This window comes from Ictidomys tridecemlineatus, chromosome 3 (assembly GCF_052094955.1).
Source record: "Ictidomys tridecemlineatus isolate mIctTri1 chromosome 3, mIctTri1.hap1, whole genome shotgun sequence".
Taxonomy (NCBI): domain Eukaryota; kingdom Metazoa; phylum Chordata; class Mammalia; order Rodentia; family Sciuridae; genus Ictidomys; species Ictidomys tridecemlineatus.
The window spans coordinates 16924645-16946806 of NC_135479.1; the positions used below are offsets into that span (position 1 = coordinate 16924645).

The 22162-nt window shown below is 49.7% G+C and overlaps 1 long non-coding RNA gene across 1 annotated transcript in view; it reads left to right on the forward strand.

Moving 5' to 3' along the window:
• The window catches only part of LOC120884071 (uncharacterized), a 33129-nt gene extending 15860 nt beyond the window's left edge, over nt 1-17269 (forward strand). Inside the window, exons 2-3 of the long non-coding RNA XR_005726263.2 lie at nt 7025-7110; nt 13989-17269. This is a non-coding gene — a long non-coding RNA (uncharacterized LOC120884071). The remainder of the gene's footprint in view (nt 1-7024; nt 7111-13988) is intronic.
• The last annotated feature ends 4893 nt before the right edge of the window (nt 17270-22162 follow it).

The following is a 22162-nucleotide window of genomic DNA, read 5'->3' on the forward strand; positions in this document are numbered from 1 at the left end:
AGTTCTAAGAACAACACTGACTATAATTAGATTAATGTTCTTATCCCCTCAACCCCAAGAAGTGGTTTATTCACCCATTCATCCTTCAACACACAAAAGTCTCCTAAGCACGTGAATACAGCTGTGACAAAGACCTCAAGCTGTTCACACTGTAGTGATTTGCAGGTAATTTATTAATCTATATTGACCTTAAAAATGCAGGCACATCTGTAATATTAGTGATTTGGGAGGCTGAGGCAGGAAGATTGCAAGTTTGAGGCTAGCCTCAGCAATTTAGCAAGACCCTCAGCAACATAGTGAGACCCTGTCTCAAAATGAAAGTAAAAAGGGTTGGGGATATAGCTCAGTGGTAGAGCACCCCTGGATTCAATCCCCATTACCAAAGTGGGGGGCGGGAAGCGAGGCTAGTCATTTTGAAAAGGCTACATACTATAGAGTTCCAACTATATGTCTGGCAAAGGCAAAGCTAAAGACAGTTAAAGATTGGTGGCCGCCAGGGGTGGGGGAAGGGAGGGATGAATAGGCTATGCAGAGAATTTTTAGGTCAGTGAAACTATTCTGTGTGGAAACATGTTCTTATACATTTGTCCAAACCCATAGAATCTGCTACACCAGGAGGGATCCCCTAAAGGAAGTTATGGATTTGGGGTGACACTGACATGTCAACATAAGTTTCCAGCTTGTCACAAATGAACCACTCTGGTGCAGAAGAGGATAGAAGTGGGTCAGGGTGGAAATTCTCTGCACATTCTCCTCAATTTTGCCGTGAATTTAAAAAAAAAAAAACTTCTCTTAAAAAACAGTCTACTTTTATAGATTAAAAGTGAAAAAAAATATATGAAATGCAAAAAATAATATCAGAGGTTAGATACCATCTATACAGCATCAAACGATCGGTTTCAATCTACCAAGTGTAGCATGAATTCTATAAAAATCAAACTCTAAGGCAATAAATTATATTCTACCACAAAAAAGTCCCTGCTGAATTCAGTGAGTCAGCTAGAAGATTATACCCAGAGGGAATTGTGCTCTGCTTATTTTTTTCCCTTTGTAAGAAAAGACCTATATTTTAAAATATTAGATAAAACCCGTCAGTGCAGTATCTAGCAGCTCACATCAATCATCGGCTTGGAAGAGGCCCTGGGAGTTAGCAGTCCAAGGAGTCGATGTATCACTGTGTCCTGGAAAATTCTGATGCACCTGGCTGCTAGACTGTTCTCTAAACACACGCTGGGTAAAGGCTGTTGAATTTCTGACACTGACAGGCAGGCCCAAGACACCCAGACTTCCTGATGCCCCTCCACTTCTGAATCCGGAATGTCAGGGCTGACAGCTGATGCTCTGGAAGCCCTCAGGGGCTCCCAGAATGATTCAGTTATCGGAGTCTGGCTTGCTTTGCATGGGGAATGAGCTGTAAGTCACCCTGATAGGCTGGCCTTACAATGACACCGGATGGTCTGAAACACTGCCTTACTGTCATGTGGCACTCGGTGATTTACCCTAGCTTGAGCCTTCAATTCATAGATATCTGTGGATTCATTCATGCCTTTCTTCTGTCTTCCAAGAGGTAAAATATGCTAGTGGTCATTTGCAGAACTGAGAATGTAAGGATTCCTGTTTATGGTTTTCACATAAGTCAAACCTCATTATTCATAAATCCATATTTTCAAATGTATCTGCTTGCTGGAATGTATTTGTAACCTCCAAATCAATATTCAGAGCACTTTGGGACCATGTGTGGCCACGTGCAGAGAGGCAAAGACTGGTTGATGGGCCCAGCTGAGGTCAAACGGGGTGACGCTCTGCCTTCTTGGTTCAGACCTCACAGTGTCAACAAGTGTCCTTTGTGTGGTCTATTGAGTGCCTTTTTTAAAAAAAAACAATTTTGTGCCTTTTTAATTGGTGATTTATTTCACCAAGAAAAAAAATGAGAAAAAAGAAAAGAAAACACCATCCAAAGCAGCGCTGGAACACTGTCCAGGGCTTATCAGTGCAAGGAGACTGTGATGTGCCTTATGGAGAAAATAGATGCATCCCGTGAGCTTTGTTCAGGCATGAATTATGGTGCTGTTGGCTGTGAGGTCAATGCTTGTGAACAAACCCACATAGGAGATAAGACGTTCTGAAACAAGAGGCATACATCAAACATGGTTAGGTATCGATCAATTAAAGAAAATGCTGTCCCTGGAGGTCACAGGACCCTGACCCTGGATTTCCTGAGGAGTCAAGAGTTCGGGATTCCCTTGTTCACTATTTGTGGCAACATCATAGGACACAAGTACTGCAAGCAAAGAGAATCAACCGTAGTTTGGTAACAGGATGGAGGCCTAGGCAGAGCTCCTGGCACGGCAGACACAGTCTTGAGGGCCGGCTTGGTCTAACTCTCGAGGTCCCCTGTCTGCATCAGACACATCATCTAAACACACAGCGCCCTTCGCGGTTCAGGGGTCTCCAACCTTGCTCCCATGTTTGTGTCTTTCACAGGCTGTACCGTCTCTCACCTCTGCCTGCATAGCTCCCGTTGGTACTTCAAGACTTAGGCCTCCGTGTCCTCTTAGGGTCGGCTGGGCTGTGGTCACTTGGGAACCTGCTCAGGCCTACCTGAGTTATGCCCTGCGTGGCCTGGACTCTGTTCATATGGGTCTTCTTCTCCTTTTCTCTTATGGTGCTGGGGACAGAACCCGGGGGCCTCTCCTTGTGCCAGGCCAGCGCTCCCCCACTGAGCCACCCCCCAGCCCTCGATTCACCTTTGTATCCTTGGCCCATAACAGCCTGACAAACACTAGGGACTTCAGAAACAGCTGGGGGACAGCAGCATAAGAGAACAACCTGGTGAAATATTTCTGACAAACAGTTGCTGACTCTGGACGGAGCGTAGCCGACATAGCCCGGGGGCTCATTTTATCAGCAACTCAGTCAAGGGCACACGCCGTGGGAGCAGGTATGAACCAAAGACTACGGGAAGATCCACAGCAGCCTTTCCAAGTGGCAATGTGTGGAGGAGGCTGTCCAGCCTCTCCCTTTGGCTTTCTGAGAGTCTCAAATCATTGTTTAGACTGAGCAGCCTTTTATTAAATACCACTCACTCCCCTTCAAGGTCGCTGTCAAGATTTATTGGCTGCTGAGCTGGACTGGGAGGAAATGTGGGTGATGAGGGTTGGGCTGCCTCCCCTCTCGCCCGTCTCTTGATAACAGCTGAATGAGAGTCAAGAGGCCAGAAGGAGATCTGCAAACCTAATAATCCTGCCATAATGACTGTTTTTCAAGCTCCCAGCAGATTCAAGCTGAACTGAGTATACTCAATATCTTTTGTTAGGAGCAAGGAGATGGCAAGATCACACACACACACACACACACACACACACACACACACAACCCCCTCCCACGCTTATGCACTTTGCTCTTTTCTGTGAGCATTGCTTGCTTCGTAACTTCTTCCTCCCAAAACTCACCCCTTGTCCATCCTTCTCCTCCCTCGGGTCCTGTGATGGCTTCTTAGTGGGGAAGCTTAGGTCAACCCAGGAAACGCCAGCACCCCTGCTTTGTAGTGTCCCATCCCCCTCCCATCATCTGGGCCATCTTGCTGTGCCAGATCCCTGCTCCACCATCCTGCCTGTGTGTTGGGTTGTGACTACGATAGAGTCAAAACAAAAAGTTTGAGAAGCTCTGACCTGACTTTGGGAATTGTCGGGCTCAGTCCTCTCAATTTCCAGATAGGGAAGCTGAGACCCACAGAGAGAAGACTGGATAATGCAGTGGCCGAGGCAGGTGGGGGCTGGCCTTACAGCTGCCGGTCTGGGCTCATGGTTCCTCACTGGAGCAACTGGACTGGCAATTGCTGGGAAGTTCAAACAGCAGGGTTCTCGGCTGGGAGACATCTGGCGATATCCAGAGTCTTTTTTGGTTGTCACTACAACGAATGGGATGCTACTGGCATTTAGAACATTCAGGCCACTAGTAACCATGATCAGCAGTATGACCTGGTCACTCACCCTGGCCAGGGCCCTGTAGTGGCCCAGGCTGTGGAGGCTTCCTGGTGGTTCTTTCAATGGGAGCCGCAACCTAACTGCTAACCTGGGGTGCAGGGCGGAGCTCGAGGTGGGTTTTTTGCTTGTTGTAATTTAAGAACTTATTTTTGTTTTGCTTTGTTTTCGGAGAGTGAACTTTGCATTTCTCTAATACAGAGTTTCTCAATGTGAAACATTTTGGACCACATGAGTCTTTGTGGCAGGGACTGTTCTGTGCCTGGGAGGATGTGTAGCACCATTTCTGCCCTCTGCCCTCTGCCAGAAGCACCTTCATGACTGGTTCCATGTCTAAATACTGACTCCTTATTCCTGACTTGTGTCCAGGGTCTTGCTCATAGGTGATACTTAAACCTGTGACTGGCTTCTTTGGCTTGGGGCTCTCCTCAGACATACTGTCACCTAGATCCAGGATGAGGGGAGGATTCTTGCACTGGTCAATAGTCTGCACTCCTCTTCTGGGAAGCACTGAATTTCCTGCCCCTCACCCCCCAGGGTTGCCTGGGATCATGTGACTATTTCAAGCTGATGAGTTGTGAAAGGAAGTGAGGAGTGTCACCTCCAGGCTGGAGCATTTGATGGTTGTTCCAGGCCCTCCATGATTCCCTCCATCAGCTGAGATGATTATGGAATCTTCCAGTTGATGCTCAGTGGACATGTAGCATGAAGGGGAGACCAACTTTTTTTTTTTTTTTTTACCTGTCTGAGATTTTATTAGCAGGACTGCAGCAGCCAGTCGCAGAGGAGAAGGGAGGAGAAAGAGGGAGAGAGAGAGAGAGAGAGAGAGAGAGAGAGAGAGAGAGGGAGGAGAGGGGGAGGGGGGAGAGAGAGAGGAGGGGAGAGAGAGAGGAGGGGAGAGAGAGAGGAGAGTAAGAGAGCAAGAGTAAGAGTAAGAGTAAGAGAACGAACACGACCAGGGTATTGATATTTATGGGCTTAACACAGGATGAGGAGGAGCAAGGTGAGTGGCTGTTACTTCTTCATTGGCTGAGAGTTCACACCACTTCAGGGATTGGAGGAGGTGCGCCATTCAAAGTTCACGCCATTCACAGGGATTGGAGGTGACAGTATGTCCAGTCTGTAGAGCTGGTAGAAAAAGCCTATGCCCAGGAGAAGACAGACTAGAACATATAAAGTTGAAAACCAAGGACTTATTTCTTTTTGGCATGGTGGGGTAGAGATGGGCCTTCGGTGGAGTTGTCATTCAGTATCTCCATCTTTTAGCACTTGATGGAGGTTTCTTGGGATGACTAGATGTTCATGTTGTCCGCTGGTTGGCAAGTAGCTGGTAATCCCTGAAGAGGAGCAATCTGAAGGCTGGTGGTGGATGTCAGGCAGGTGATCAGAGGAGTGGACTACGACAGGAACATTTGGGCTTGGAGTTTGGGAACAGGGTTCTGCCTTGAGTGACGGGAATCCCCGTCCCGGATTTCGGTACCAATGTAAAGGACGATGGAAAAGCTCCGTAAACTCAACAAGCCAAAACAACCGTTTACCTGTCTGAGATTTTATTAGCAGGACCATAGCGAGAAGAAGGGAGGAGAGAGAGAGAGGGAGGGGCGAGAGGGGGGAGGGGGAGAGAGAGAGAGAGGAGAGTAAGAGAGCAAGAGAGGAGACCAACTTTTATCAAACCATTGTATTTTGGATATTATTCGTTACTGCATCATATATTCGCCTATCCTGACTGCTACAAGGTGCATACACAGAAATCAATCCATATTCAAATGAAACACCCACTTCAAACCAGTAAGAGGAGTCCATTCAAATGCAGAGAAAATAGAGGGGTTAAAATAAAAGCTCATAGAGTTAATTAACAAGCATCTTATTGAGTTTAAAACACCAGCAAGCTCAAAAAACAACTTGTTTGTGTTACGTTTCAGTTGTTTACAAATCCAAGAGGATCACACAGAGCATGAGCACAGGGGCTGCCCTTCTCACTGTGCGTGGGATGCAGGGGACTGGCTCTCTCAAGCCACAGAGGGGCTTTTGTGTCCAATAATAGCATCACAGGCCCCAGCGGGCTTTGTTTATTCATCCACAATAACTTCTTTCTCTTGCCAGTTAGAGCCAGTTGGGATATGGAATCAAAATTATGAACAGACTAAAGGAAAAAAAATTGTGCTACCCAATTATAAATAAATAGAGGGGTAGATTTCTCTTTGTGGGAGACAAGTGACAATCCCCACTAGATAAACCAGGAAGAGACCAATGACAGAAAGGATGGTTTCACATAGAATTCTTTGTCCCAATTCCTCTGGTGGGAAGTCCTGACTGTGTTTGCTTAGAGGTCCCCAAAATGCCTGAGGTAGCATCAGCTCAGCCACACGAAAAGAAAAAGCTTTTTGTAGATGTATGCAAGGAAGAGAAAACTTAGATTTAATATTTGTGTAATTAAAGAAAATCAATGGCTTATGCTTAATTAAGCCTAAATAGTGAGGTACATCTGTCCAAAAAAACCCCTTTTTTCTAACCATATTTTTTTTCCTTAAATACTTCAAAAGTGTCAGGTGGAAACCCCAAGTGTTGATTAATTTTCTTAAGATTCTTTTATTGCCAAGTTACAAACTTGCTGGTATAATTGGGCAAAACTCTCACCCTTTCTGTCCTCATGGAATAGAAGACCTCTAAGGGTCTCTTAGTTCTGGAAGAAAGAAAAAAAAAAACTATGATGCTTTAAAAAGCAATATCTGGGCTGGGAGGCGCATGCCTGTAATCCCAGGAGCTCAGGAGGCTGAGTTAGGGGGATGGAGGGTTCAAAGCCAGCCTCAGCAAAGGCTAGCGCTAAGCAACTCAGTGAGACCCTGTCTCTAAATAAAATACAAAATAGGGCTGGGCTCAGTGGTTGAGTGCTCCTGAGTTCAATCCCTGGTACCTCACCCCCCAAAAAAAGCAATATCTGGGGAAGAAGTGAGAGCCCATTATTGTATACAAATGATGCATTTTCTGGGACAAACTGGTCCCCGAATCTGACCTTAAAATCTAAAATCCCTTTCTTCCAGATGGGCTTGTTGCTGAAGCGAGTCAGATTGGCAGCATCCAGGGTTTCCGGTGCCTTAGAAGTGTGTGACTGATGGGCCATGAGCAGGTGAGGTCCAGGCACCTGTGGCTGAAGGCAGCCTCTGGGCGGTGGAGACAGGCAGGCGGGTGGCCCAGGGTGGTCCCTGCCTGTCTTCCTAGACATCGAGGCGTGTCTGCGGGCTGACCAAGGTGCATTGATTGATTTGTCTGCCAGGGACCCTTTGCCCTTTTCAGGGACATGGATGCCCTCTTCTGGAGGAGAAAGATCCCTTTTTCTGTTTGAACCACGTGGTCTTGGTCGGGGTCTCCTGCTCGGACGTCCACCCCTCTGGCCTTGCAAGTGAACCCAGGACCGAAGCTGGGCCCACGACCTCTCAGATTTTTCTAGCTGGGGCTGGAGGAAGAGGCTCCCTGGCTCTCTGGCGTCCGTGCTGGGAAGGAAGGAACTCTCACTCCCCCGGGAGCCCTGTGCAGGGAGCCCATTACAGAGAAGCTGGAACCGGAGCCAGGGCCCTGCGGGGAAGGGGGGCTGGAGGGCTGGGCGGAGCCTTCCCTTGCACCCTGGCGAGTCTCAGCCAATAGATTGCGTGAGTGGGCGGGGCTTGTGGAAAGCAGGGAAGGCGGGAGGAGGGATGGTGCTCTGGCAGCTGTTCTAGGGGTCCAGCCTTGGAAAGCCGCAGGAGAAGGGCCAGTGGCCTCCAGGCCACTCGGGAAGGGCAGGCAGGACCAGCAACACCCTCCCCTCCCCCCAACTCAGCCCTTTGGAGAGATGGCTCCAAAGGACCCTCCAAGATCGCACTAACCAAGAAAGAAGAAGAGGGAGCGAGGCCGCGGGATGGCTAAGCTTTAGGAAGTTTGGGGAAGAGGTTGGGGAAACAGTGGTTGAGAAAGAGAAAGAGAGGAAGGAGCGATGTGTCTCTGTGTTGAGAGACGGTTTTTGAGAGCAACTTGGGTTTCAGTGGGAGGATATGAAGAGGCTAGAGTAGGAGACCGCAGGCCTCAGGGGAGGTCATGCATTGTGTCTCCAGCCCGCGGGATGGCTAACCCAGCTACCTCAGACCACCCTCAACTTCTTGGAGTCCTGTTGGTTCTGCCTGTGTTCCATGTTCCACCAAGGTTCAGGCCGACTGCTGGCTGGACGGTGTGGGATTGGTGCAGGAAGACCCCCCTGAGCCAGCACCCTGGCTCCACAGGCCCCCTCAGGTGTAGCCCTGCCTTGCTTTCCACCCCTGTGTTACACTGGGCAGTGTGTGTGTATGGGGGAGGGGTCCCTGCGAAATGACCTTTACACTGAGCAATGGAGGAGGAGGCAGGCAGGGAGGTCATGGCCAGGCCTTGGCTGCCCAGGGAGCAGCAGGGCAAAGCCCCGAGTCAGGGCTGAGCTGGACTTTGAGGAACAGAGAGGAGTAGGTGTGGCTGGACTGTGGTGCTGCATGGGCTGGAGCAGGGAGGGACAGCAGGACAGAGGCTCAGCTTCAGATTCAGTAGATGCAGAGCTGGAAGCCACGCAGCGGGGCCCTGATCCAACTTCCTTCATTTACTTATTTTATTATTATTATTATTATTATTATTATTTTTGGTAGGAGAGATTAAACTCAGGGGCACTTAATCACTGAGCCACCACCCTACTTTAAAAAAAAAAAAAAAGTTGAGACATGTCTTGCTAAGTTGCTGAGGCTGACTTTGAACTTGCGATCCTCCTGCCTCAGCTGGGATTACAGGTATGCACCACCATGCCTGGCTCCTACTTCCTTTATTTTAAACACAAGGAAACTACATTTCAGAGAAGGTTAGCACCTGTTTAAAAAATGTTTTTAATATTAAAAATCTGCACAAGTAATATATGAAAGTTTCATTATTTAAAATTTGAAGAATTCTGAAAAGTGAAAGTCCCCATTTCCACCACCTCTTTCCACCCCTCCTGCTCCAATCCTCAGTCCCGCTGTTTTCTCCAGGGGAAACCCCAACCAGTGGGGAGGGTACCTTTCTTGACTTTCAGGGCTCCATGTGTACTAGTATACATACGTTTTTTGAAATGCATGGCTTTACTTGTCCTTTTCCTTTCCATCAATGAAATCATAGTATATATATTGTTTTGCAACTTACCTTTTTTTTTTTTTGAGATGGGGTATTGCTAATTTGCAGAGGCTGCCCTTGGACTTGCAGTCTCCTACTCCCAAGTAGTGGGACTATGGCATGCACCACCATGTATGACTTGCCACTTACATTTGTGCTTTGGAAATCTTTGTGATTTTGTTCATTTGGATGTACCATATCCCTTTTTCCTGCTGCACAGTAATTTTGTGGTTGGATACCCTCTATCATTTAACCTGTCCTCTGCCGATAGTCACTGGGGTTCTTCTGATTGTTACAAAAGAGCTTTGAGGATCAGTCACCCTGGGACACGCCTGTTTGGGCAAAGGTTTGGGTAAGGGATCAAGGGGCATGCACAGTGGAATTGTAGTCCATACGCCAAAGGACTCTTTGCAGAGGCTGCACCATATTACCCTACCAGCCACAGCACTGAGAGAGCCTGGTCCCTTAGCTCAGTCTGAGCTTCATCTTATCAACCTCTGTCATTCTTGCCACTCTGTTGGGTGAGCAGTGATATCTCTGTTGTAGTTGTTTTCTGTCATGATGGTAATAGGAATTTTTACCTTTTCAGGTTTTTTTTTGGTTGTAGATGGGCACAATACCTTTATTTTTATGTGGTGCTAAGAATCGAACCCAGTGCCTCACACATGCTAGGCGAGCGCTCTACCACTGAGCCATAAACCCAGCCCTGCTTTTCATTTCTGAAATAACATTTAGGCTTGCAGAAAAGTCACGAAAAGACAGAGTTCCAGTATACCAGCTTTTCCTAATGCTGGCATCTTACTAATCAGCATACAATGAGCCAAACTAAGAAAGTACCCTGGGTAGGAGGCTATGCACTACAGATTTTATTCAGATGTCACTGTTTTCCCCACTGTGTTCTCATTGCTCTAAATTCTGTTTCCCTAATTACTAGAGAGATTGAACATCTTTTCAGATATTTTTTGACCATCTGCATTTCTTCTGTAAAATGCCTGTTCAAATTCTTTGCCCATTTCCCTCCCCACCACCACCCTCCGGTTAGGTGTCTTTTTCTAATAATTTCTAGGGACGCTTTAAAAATGCTTCCAAGTTCACACAGACAATTTGGCCAAGCTGAGAAAAGAACCCCGTCTAATCCCCTATTTCTGCCACCAATGCCCTGTCCACGGCTTTTCTGGACCCTCGGTGGCTTCCTTTCTTCCTTGGCCCATGCACCGTGTCCCCAGCTGTCACAGACCACATTCTTATCAGCATCCCTCAAGCCAGCAGGCCACAGCAGCTCCGTCCTCCTTCCACTCAGCATTGCTGAGTGCTCAGCACTCAGGGGGAGAGGCTGTAGGGCTAGGTCTCGTCTGGTCACGCCTCAGTCTCTGGAAAGGCTCATCCCCTTGGCGCGGAGACAGGCGGCACAGAATGCCCGAGAGTGCACCATTTGGCCGATGGTCTCCTTCTTAATTGCCATCCTGGCGATCATCAGCCTCCTGAGCTGGCAGGATGGAAGCTGCAGACAGGATCCGTGGCGTCTCGGGAGCACTAGACCCTGCAGTTCCCGGGACGCCATCCTAGACGCTCAGCCCCTCCTGAGGGCACCATCTCATCCTCCAGCCTCAGCTCTGGAAACAGACAGGAGGTGCAGGGCAGGATGGGCGCCACCATGGGTGAGATGCAAGGTCACATCCTTCCTGGCTGTTCTGATCCCAATCAGCCATCGGTTCCCTGAGAGCAGGAGCCTGGCCTGTTTGCTTTGAGTTTCTCTCTGGCTCTAACGTGAGGCTAACAGAATCTCATCAGTTACAGTTCTGTTAAGGTTGGCAGGGGACACCGTGTGTCCTGTCCGTTTGGCTGGGGCGGGGGTGATGTGGTGGGTTGAATGGTCACCCACCCCCCAAATAGTTGCCTACCCAGAATCTGTGAGTGTGAGCTCATTTGGAGGAAGGATCCTTGTGGATCTTTGTAATCAGTTAAGGACCTCACGATGAGATCTTCCTGGGTTATCCAGGTGGGCCCCAAATCCAGTCACAATTGTACTCACAGCGAGTTTTTTTTGTTTTTATCAGGGAGTGAACCCAGGGGCACTTTACCACTGAGCCACATCCCCGGTCCTTTTAAAGTTTTTTATTTATTTAAAGACTGGGTCTCACTAAGTTGCTCAGAGCCTCTCTAAGTTGCTGAGACTGGCTTTGAATCTGTGATCCTCCTGCTCTCAGCCTTCGGAGTTGCTGGGATTGCAGGCGTGTTCTCGCCTGGCAGGAAGAGGGAGATTTGAGACATGGAGAAGAGGAGAAGGCCCTGTGGAGATGGAGGTGGAGGAAAAGCAGGGGTCTCCCTTCCCCCTGGGGAGGGTGCACAGCCCTGCAGGCACCCTTTTCCTACCTCTGGCCTCCAGGCTTAGAAAATAGACTTTTGTTGTCTGAAGCTGCCGCTTTATTACAGAAACCACAGGAAAACAACACAGGCAGGAACAAAGCAGGGCACTTAAGCTCACAACCCTCAGGGGATGACGGGAACCAGCCCTTTGTTGTCTGAATGGGGAGGTGAGCCCGGATGAATGTGGCGAGCCTAAGCGAATATCTTTGTGTCACACTTGTGTACAGCAGCCTGTTTGGAGTCCCTGTAGGTGACAGGTGAGGAGCAGGATGGTGGCCCTTTACCATGGGGGGGAGGTGGGGATTTTCTCTGGAAGAGGAAGGGCAGGATGTGGTGTGAAGCAGGTGACGGTGGCTCCCAACCCCTCTCTCTCCTCAGGTTATATCAACCCGGAGAGTCACTCCCCTGACTTGAGAATCTCCCAGCAAGGACAGGCCTGCCATGGCCTGAATGTTTATAGTCCCTCCAGATTCCTCAGCTGACCCTAACCCTGACGGTGAGGGCATTGGGAGCCGGGCCCGTGAGAGGCCATTAGCTCAAGAGTGGGGAGCCCCCAGGAACGGGGTTAACAAGGCTCCAGAGAGCCCCAGAGTTCTGCCCTGTGAGGGTAAAGGAAGTGGCTTTTACTAGAGGCTGAATGTGACAGAGCCTCTACCTTGGACCTCCCAGCCTCCAGACCTATGATAAACCAATGTCCGCTGTGTGTCACCCGCCCAGTCTGTTTTATTTTGTTATAGCTCAGATGGCTAAGACAGGGACTTTTCAGGGTTTCACACAGGTGACTGCTTGCTCCCAGGGGGTGGGAGGGGGCTGGTGGGTCTCCTGGGGTTAGGTCCTCTTCTCTCCCTCGCTGCTCCACATTTAAGGCAGGTCTCAAGTCAGCCGGACGTGGTCCTTGCCAAATATACTCCCAAACCACAGAAATGGGGTCCCTTCTGCAGCCAATACCAAATGATGATGTGACTTCCGACCATCCCTCATGCTCCTGAGCTGCCCTGGGCCCGGCCACCCACTGGCGGTGGTGCATAGGCAGGCAGGTGAGGCGCATCTCCAAGTAAGACAAGAGGAGTGGGTGCTGGGCCTACAGGGCAACAGAGAGCCCTCAGAGAAAATTCAAGAAGAAACCAGAAGTCTGGAAGGTGAGATCAGCCAGGACCTGGCAGCAAACTCCAGAGACCAGAGAGGGTGCAGACTTTCCTCTGGGTTCCCAGCCTCTTCCCTGACCTGTGGGCTGATCCTTTGGTTTCTGGATGGCTTCTCTGTAAGCTAAGACCCTGAGTCAGAACCACCCCGCCAAGCTACTTGTAAATGCCGAGCCACAGAAGCCTCACACATGCTAGGCCAGCGCTCTGCCTCTGAGCCACAGCCCCTGGAGTTGGATCTTTATTAGAACACACAGACCTTCCTCCAAACTGGAGACTGCTTCATATTTCAATATGCCACGACTTGTGGGATGGTTGTAAGCCACTCACCATCAAAGGACAGGCCAAGACCTCCAATCCAATAAGCAGCAGCTGCCACCCTTCCCGCCCCTCTCATCTCAGGCTGACTTGGCGAGGGAAGAGCCCAGACTGAGCACTGAGTGGGATGCCCTGGCAGCGCCTTTACGTCCCTCCTCTTTGCTCCCCCAGTGTGTGGTCCGGGCCTCTGTTGTGGCCCTCGGGTTCTCCGTGTTTGTTTACACAGGCACACAGCTGCTCCACCATCCATATCCACCAAACAGGGATCGGCAAGCTGCCAAGTCCATCCTACTGTCTGTTTTGGCAAAGTCGTACTGGAACGCAGCCACGCTTTATCAGTTTTCTATGGCTGCAGAGCAAATTATTATAAACACATCTACCGTCTGGAAATTTCTGTGGGTCAGGAGTCTGGGAGCAGACTGGGCAGTCTGGGTCCTCTGCCCGGGGTCTTGTGAGGTTGAAATCCCACCTGAATCTCAGGTGCTCTTCTAGACTCTTTGAGATTGTTAGACTTCAGTTCCTCGTGGTCATAGGACTAAAAGCACCATCTCCCTACTATTGCTGGGGCTCACTCTCTGCATCTGGAGGCTCTGCCATTCTTCACACAGAGCCCCTCCATTCTCCCTCGTGTGATATGGGAGACAGTTTGCCTCACCTTTGAGGCCAGCAGGGAGCATCGCTCTGACACCCTCCATCTCTGACCTCTAAACTGTCTTGAGAGAGCTCATTGGAGTCAGGCCTGGTGGGGGCCTGGTGGTGCACGCCTGTAATCCCAGCAACTCTGGAGACTGAGGCAGGACGATTGCAAATTCAAGGCCAGCCTCAGCAACTTAACGAGGCCCTAAGTAACTTGGTAAGAACTTGTTTCCCAATAAAAAGGGCTAGGTGGTAAAGTGCCCCTAGGTTCAATCCCTGGTACCAACAACAAAAAGGAGCTCACCTGATAATGTCAGACCCACCTGGGACAATCTCTTCTTTAATTAACTCAAAGGCAACTGATGAGTAGGAGACACCTGTAACGTTCCTTCATTTTGCCACACAGGGTAACCTGATGGTGAGACAGATGTCCCTTCAGATGCACAAGTTCTGCCTGTCCTCAGGGGAGGGAGGCTTCTCTGGGGCCTGGATACGGAGGTTCCTGAGTTCTGCCCACTGTGGAGCCATGTCTATTATCTATTGCTTCGGGCTGCTTGGGGCTTCGCCTGCAGGCTTGCCACAGACCACAAAGCCTGAGACGTTTACCACCTGGCTCTTTGCAGGAAGTTTGCCAGCCCCTGATGGAGAGTGACAGTTCTGACATCGATGCACATCCCATCCCCCTGAAGGCTGCAGAAATGAACGATGGGTCTTATCTTCAGAGCTGAGGGTTCAGCCGGGCTGGGGCGAGACTTGGAATGTGCATTTCTAAGAGGATTCCAGGTGCTGCTGAGGCTGCCAGATCAGGGCCACGTTTTGAGAACGGCGGCTCTGCAGCGGGGCTTCTGACATTTTAATACGCACGCAAGTCACGTAGAGCTCCTGTTCAGATTCAGACTCTGGTTTGGGAGAACCCATCTCCAGAAGGAACCAGCCTTTGTCCCTGCCCTCCTCAGTCTCCCTGATTAAGCCAGGTGGATGCCTGAGTCAAGGGAACATGGCTTACCAATGGCCAAGGACAAGACCCTGAACAAACAGGGCAATCTAACCAAGGCAGAGCCTGTCCCTCCAGAGTCTGACCGGTGGCTAAGCAGACTGGACTGCCTTTGGTGGTGATCCCTGGACCCAGAGGCAGGATGTGGGGTTGGGCCAGTGCCACCATGGGCCAAGAGCAAAATGAGTGAGCAGAGGCAATGGCTTAGGGAGGGAAGGAGAGGAAGTGGTGGTGCAGAGCTGGCTGGGAGAGGCGGAGAGCTTTTAAAATCTCCATTCCCAAGGTCCCCGGTGCTCTGAGAGATGGCTCTATCCTTCCGATCTGCTTTTTTGGCTTGAGCTCCTTTGAGTAGGTACTTAGTCTTTGAAGTCCAAAGGGGCTGAGCATATATCTGTGTGTCCCCTCAGCCGCCTGCCACGGTGAGATTCTCTCGGTCAGGGACCGTGTTTTGGTTATGTTCCTCTCCAGGACCTTGGACAGAGCCAGCCCTGGGGCCCTGGAGAGTGTGGGAGGGATCTCAGTGGAGAGTCCTGGATAGGAACTCCCAGGAAGTGAGGGGACAGCAGAGCAGGAGCTTGTAGAGGGTGTGGAGGCCAGGAGGGGAGGCTGATCTCAGATGGCCTTCAACTCCAGCAGGGAGGCCTTGGAAGTCCCGAAACTGGGGGAACGCAATGAAGATTAGTTGTGTTCTTTTATTTAACAAGGATCCTAATGGCCCAGGTGATGGATGCTTTTCAAAATATTTTCACGAAGGACTGGGGACATAGTTCAATGGTAGAGTGCTTGCCTAGCACGCCCGAGGCCCTGGGTTTGATCTGCAGTACAGCAAAAGCAGGGGGCATGTAAGAATTGTACATTTTTATAGGGTACTGTGTGTGATGTTCAGATACATGTAAACAATACGTAATGATCAACTAGAGCCATTAGGGTATCCATCACATCATCTCTCCCTGGGGAGGACCTTCACTCCTCTCTTCCAGATATTTTGAAATTACAATTTTTTTTTTTTTTTTTTAGTATCGGGGATTGAACTTAAGGGAATTTTCCCACTGGGCTACATCCCCACCCTCCCTTTTTCTTTATTTTAAGACAGAATCTCGCCAAACTGTTGAGGGCCTCTCTAAATTGCTGAGGCTAGACTCAAATCTGTGATCCTCCTGCCTCAGCCTCCCAAGGGGCTGGGATTACAGACTGGAGGGTACTATGGCTCCTGGCTTGAAGTTACAATGTTTTATTATTAATTATAGTTATGCTACTCTGCAAACAAAACAAAAACAAAACAACAACAACAACAACAACAACAATCACTGGAATTTATTTATGTCACGGCTGCCTGTTGCCCAGCCTCTCCCCAGCAACCTCTCTCTCCTACCTTTCCCAGTCACTGGTAAGACTTTAACATTGGAAAGGAGAAAACAGATTCCAGTATAGGAGCAACAAGAAATGGTCACGTGCTTAACACTGTGCTAAGCCTCAGAATGGGACCATTAATTCGATAAACCAAAAGGCAGAGATAAAGTCCAGCCTCACTATTAATGATACACAAATGAATGTAGATGCTGTTTGTCATCGTTATCAGGTTAGCAAGGACGCTGTGAAGCTCTGGTGAAACTGTCACTTCCATATTTCACAGCACACATAGAGGATAAATTGGCCCATTATTTGGAACATAATTTAGCAAGATGCATTCTAAGCTTTAAAGATTTTCATATCCCTAGCTTCCCAGAAATCAAATGACTAGATCTATCTTACAGAAATTTCTGAAAAATTAGTTTGTGAAAACCCAATTAAAAAATGAGACGAATTTTCGAGCAGATAGTTCCCCAAAGAAGACACACACAGCAGCTAATAAGCACATGAAGAGATGCTCAGCATCACTGTCCATTCCAGAAACGCAGACAAAAGCGACACCAGTTACCACTCACACCCATGAGGATGGCCACTAACGTAAATAAACCAGAAAATAATAAGTGTCCGTGAGGATGTGAGGAAATTGGAATCCTGTGCACTATTGGTGGGAATGAAAAATGGCACAGGCTCTGGAAAATAGCATGGCACACCCTCAAAAAATTAAACAGAATTTATCATATGATCCAGAAATTTTACTTCTGGATGCACACTCAAAAGAATTTTCATTCTTATGATGAAGGGTCTTGGGAAGAGAATTGGTGCATCCATGTCTGCAACAGCATCATTCACAACAACTAAGACGTGGGAGCAATCCAAGCACCGATTGGCAGATGAATGGATAAGCAAGATGTGGTATGCATATACAGTGGAATATTACTGAGTCACATAAAGGAAAGGAATTCTGCAATAGGGTAGAACTTGAAAGAACTTCAGGAACATTGTGATAAGCAAGATAAGCCAGTCACAAGTATTGTGTGATTCCACTTGTGTGAGGCACTTTGGAAACAGGAAGGAAAATGGCAGCTGCCAAGGGCTGGGTGAAGGGGGAGGGGGACCGAGTATTTAACAGGACAGAATTTCAGTTTTACCAGATGAAAAGAGTGATGGAGCTGGCCGGTGGTGACAGTGTGTGTCATTAAGTTTTTGACACTGCTGAACCCTACACTGAAATATGGTCACTTTATGTTATACATGTTTTACTACAATCTTTAAAAATGGAAAATAAAACTCTTATGAATGGAAAAAAAAAAACCTGTGTGGAAATAAACTAAAAGTTCAGTCAATGTGTTTTTTCCCTAATTTCCAGTTTTCTTTTAAAACATAATAAACAGGAAAAAGAAGTTACCCACGGATAGCTGAGACCCTGATTCCTGCTCTCCCTTTGCTGGCTGCCCTGTGCCTGGCTCTGCCTGGCAGAGGGGAACACTTCATGGACTAGGGGAGCTTGGTTGTTTGGTCCTGTTTTCATCTGGTCTTCTCCAGGGACATTTAGTTGCTATGCACAGGGCTGGACGTGTGGCAGCCTGGGCCGTGGACATCTATTGAACAACATGCAAGTTTCTTGTGGCTGTTATAACAAACGACCACAAACTTGGTGGCTTCTAGCATCCGAAACGTGTTTTCTCACAGTTCTGGAGGCCAGGAGTCTGCCATCAGTACCACTGAGCTGCCACCAAGGGATCCATGGGACTGTGTTCCCTCTGGAAGCTCCAGGGGAGGATCTGTTCCGGGTCTCTTCCAGCTTCTGGTGACTGCCAGCAATCCTTGGCTTACGGCTGCATCACTCTGGTCTCTGCCTCCACCACAGTGTCTTTTTTTTTCTCTACGTGTAATCCCCCAGATCCCACGTGACTGCCGCAGTCCGGCTGCAGCATAATAACCGGGGGGTGACGAATAACTTCTGTAGATTGATGCAGCAGGAATGGAAGCCGTTTATTGTAGGACAACAGAGCTATTTATACATTTTGCACAGATTATCTAATTAGCATAAACTAGATACATCAGTCAACTAATAAGAAATCTCCACACTTAATGGCTTGCTTTTGTTACTTCTCAAACCACTCCCTCTGGCATTTTGCCAGGCACCATCCAGACTTGTTTATGAACTCTAACATTTCCCTGGCAAAATACCAGGTGTTATTTTGACTTGTCTACAGACCTTAACACGTGACTACGGATAATGCAGGACAATCCCCCCTGTTTCAAGATCCTTCACTTAACTTCCCTCTTTCCTGAACGGCGACATGCACAGGTGCTAGGAATTAGAACATGAATATCTTTTCAGGGGACGTTATCAATTTATCACAGTGGATGGAGACAAGGCCCCCGTTTGTCACACACTCCTGGGAGTGCCCCAAGGGGTGGCCTAGAAAAGCACCTGGGCCATGATGGGGGAGGCCTCTCAGGGATGCAGCTCTCCTGCCCAAGTTCTCTTCAGCATCTGGTTGAGTCAGGAACCAGAGATGGGCCAGGCCAGTGTTCATGGTGGACCAGGGCTTAGGGTTTGTCCAGTAAGTTTTTTTTCTCTCTTCCTGCTTTAAAAAGACCCATTATTGGGGGGAGCTTGGGGCTTCATGAAGCAACCTCTGAAAGGCAACCATTTGCATTTGGTTTCTGGTTCTTGGTTGTTTTGACTTTGACACTGTGTGACCTTGTGAAGGCCTGTGCTCAGTGCTGAGGGTTCTGGAAGGTCACACCATGATGTAGCCCTCCTCCTGCTATTAAGAGGCTGCTATTAAGAGGCTGGGGGATCTGTGTGAGGTGTTTCTCAGAACAACACCTCAGAGCATTGGCAGCAGCTGGCATGTCACAGGTGCCTGCTTGCCTCTCCAACCCGTCCCCAGGCCCCACTTCCTGTCACCAGAGGAGGCCCTAGCAGGGAGGTCTGGACAGACATTCACACTGGGGAGAATTCCAGAGTCTTAGCTAAGAGGTGAGTCCCTGGGAGGATCTACCTCCCAGATAAAATAAGTATTGGAAATGTAAAGCCTGGTGGGAAGGAGATTCATTGTGAACAAAATTAACCATTTCCAGAACTTGTCCTGAGATGTGGAGGTGGTCCAGCTCCAGACCCACAGTATAGAACTGGTCACCCCAGGGTCTGAGAATGCTGACTCATGCTGTCCTCGCTCTGTGGGGTGGGATCAGCACCAGAACACCAGGTCATTCCATGATGCGGTGTTGGCTTCATTTTAGAGCAAAATACCCTCCTCCAGGCCACCTCAGCATCCTCACAGCACACTTTCTAAAGAGTTAATCCTGGGCCTATGAAGGGCTTTGTAATTCTGCTAATGAGTAGTTGATTACATAGATATTTAAATATCACCCCTGGTTATGATTATTGCAACGCGGTCGAGTGGCGTGCCTTGCCTGCTATTATCACATTGGCCAGCAGGTGGCAGCACAGGCGCGCTCAAAGGCCAGGGTTGCTGGAAAAAGGCGCGAAACGTTTCCTGGTTCAGTTAACCCTGCAGGGACCCCGGCTTCCTGGCTCTGTGATGCACCTACCAGCATATCCGACTCGGCATAAGCAGGGGAAACTGAGGCACGAGGACGCCCCACCACCACCACCTTTGAAAGCTCACCTAGGAAAGATGGCATTTGCAGGCGCAGCGTGCTGGCCTGGAAACCTTGGCTTTAATCCTGGGCGTCATGTGATGCAATACCCCATATTTCTGACCTGTTAAAAGCACTTAGCAAGTAGCTGTTCATACACATACATCGCCTCACGTACTCCTTACAACAAACCTCAAGGTAAGTCTCTGCAGCCTCTCTTATGGAGGAGGAAACCGAGGCACAAAGGGTGTCACATGGCAGTGACAGAAGTGCTTGGCCTTGTCCTCCCTCCCTAGCTGGGGAGGTGCTTGATGCTGAATCACACAACTTCTTTATCAGGCGGCACAGCCACATCTCATCAAGGATAGGGACTCAACCTATGGAAGGGAGATGGAGCAAGGAGAGCGGACCCAGACTTTTCCTGAGGGGTGGTGTGTTTTCAGAAGAGCATGGATCGGGCAGGAGGTGAGGATTAGGGTGAGGTCCCAACTTCTGGGCTGGGTGGAAGGAGACCAGAGTTGTGTTTCGTTTCTGCTGACCGGCCACTGTGACCTTGGACAGGCCTTGACCCTTTTGGGCTTTTGTGGATTAGAGCATCCCACAGATCCTTGCTGGTCCTCATGACCCAGGGAATCCAGAAACTCCAGCACATAACACTTTCATGAACTAAAAGAAGCAGAGCCAAGGCCCATGGAAGAATCTTGATGGGATGAGAGGCCAGAGAGAAATGCTGGGAGCCTGAGTGAAACGGTCCCAGCATTGGGCTGAGCCACCTGGAGCCTTGGGTGTGGTCTCCAGGGCCCCACCTTAGGTTTCACTTGTCACAGGCTGGGTGGGCCCTCAGGAAGCAGAGGTCGAGATGGAGTTCGGAACCCACAAACAAAGTGGGGAGCAGGTTCCATCAGGGGACACCATTAGACGGGGGTGCAGGTCCCACCAGCACAGGCACTTGATCCAAGACCCCCTGCTAGAGGCGGCCATGCTAGGTGGAAATGGCCAGGCTCTGGTGCCACTGCCCCTGCCTGGCCCTCCCTGCCCCCTAGCCTCCTCCCAAGGATGAGCCAGGCTGGAAAGCAGAGGCAGCCCCTGGAGGAAGTCGTCAGCCCGCCACATTCCTCAGAGTAGCTCTCTTGAAGGGGTAGGGACCTAGACCACCTGCCCTTGGGGTGGGAATCTAGGGATTAGTGCCCCACTGTCTCATGGGCCCAGGGAAGGATTGGGGGGGGCAGATCTGAAGAGCACAGGTGTGTGCATGCATGTCTGGGGCGTGCACAAGGGTCTATATGCAGGTGTGCAGCAGAGGTGCAGGTGTACGGGTGTGTGCACATGCTGAGTGTGGTATAGGCATGTGCCCATGCTGTTTCTATGTGCGTCCATGTTTGTGTGTGTGTGTGTCCAGGGGTACACGTGTGAACTTGCTCACATGCAGCGTCCCGTGTCCTTTTGATGGAGGCTGCAGCTCTGGGCACCTCTGGCAGATGGCAGCTTGGACCAGTTGGTTGGACTCAGCCCAGTGCCTGGCAAGGAGCCTGACAAGTGCTGCAGGGCGCACAGCTAGGAGACCTCCAGGCAGGGGCAGGCAGTGACACTGGACCACCAGAAAGCAGCAGCAGCACCTTGAGATTTCTGGAGCCCTGACTGCACCAGGCAGGGGGCTCAGCTCTTCCCGATGATTCCATACTTAACACAGCCTCCTGAGAGGCGTGAAGTGGTTATGTCCGTTACATAGATAAGGATATTTTGTGCCCCTGAGGTTCAATCAACAGACATTTTATTGAGCACCTATGTGCAAGGCTCAGTACAGAACAAAAAAAAGAAACTTCTGCCATGGGGTGAGAACATTCTAGAATGTGGGGGAGAGGTGGAGGTGATTGGTTGGTGAAATGGGCTCAATCCCTCCAGGGATGGTCAAGGGGGCCCAGGGCCTGGGTAGGGGCCTGCAGAGAGCCTGACAAGATGTGTGTACCAGGGCAGGAGCATGGTTGTTCCAGACCCTGCACTCGCACCTGGCCTCTCCTCCACCTTCCCCTGGGTCAACTGAGATAAGAAACCAAGGCCAGTCTCTGGAGGTGTTCAGCCTGGGGTGGGCACAGGAGTACCTCCAAATTGCAGATGCCTGGTCCCCACGGCCCTGGGCCTGCCAGACCAGGACTGGGCTGGAGTCCAGGAGTTGTATGTCAGTGAGTGTCCCACAGATCCCTGCCATGCACCCATGCTGGGGGGCCTGTGTCTAAACACCCAGGCTGCAGGGTCCACCCAGAGCTCCTGCTCAACCCCATCTGTGACTGGGCGCAACTGCTGCAGAATATTCTCATCAGAACAAAGGAAGGCCCCGCCCCCACACACCTTTTCCAGAGTGAGCAGAGGGGCTTGAGGGGGAATCTAGATAATTTTGTCAGGCTCACACATAGAAGGCAGCTGTAGCTGTTTTAGATTGGGTCCCTGGGAATCAGGCTCAAGAGAATTGTGGGCAGTGATATTGGGAAGACATTGAGGGAGGGAGGGGTGCAGAGGGGTGAGAGAGAAGCTGGCCGCAGTGTGGGTTAGCTGAGGGAGCCGCTCGGGAGCTCTGGAGCTGGGCTGGCCTCATACGGGCATTACCCTGTCTGGGACCAGTCTTT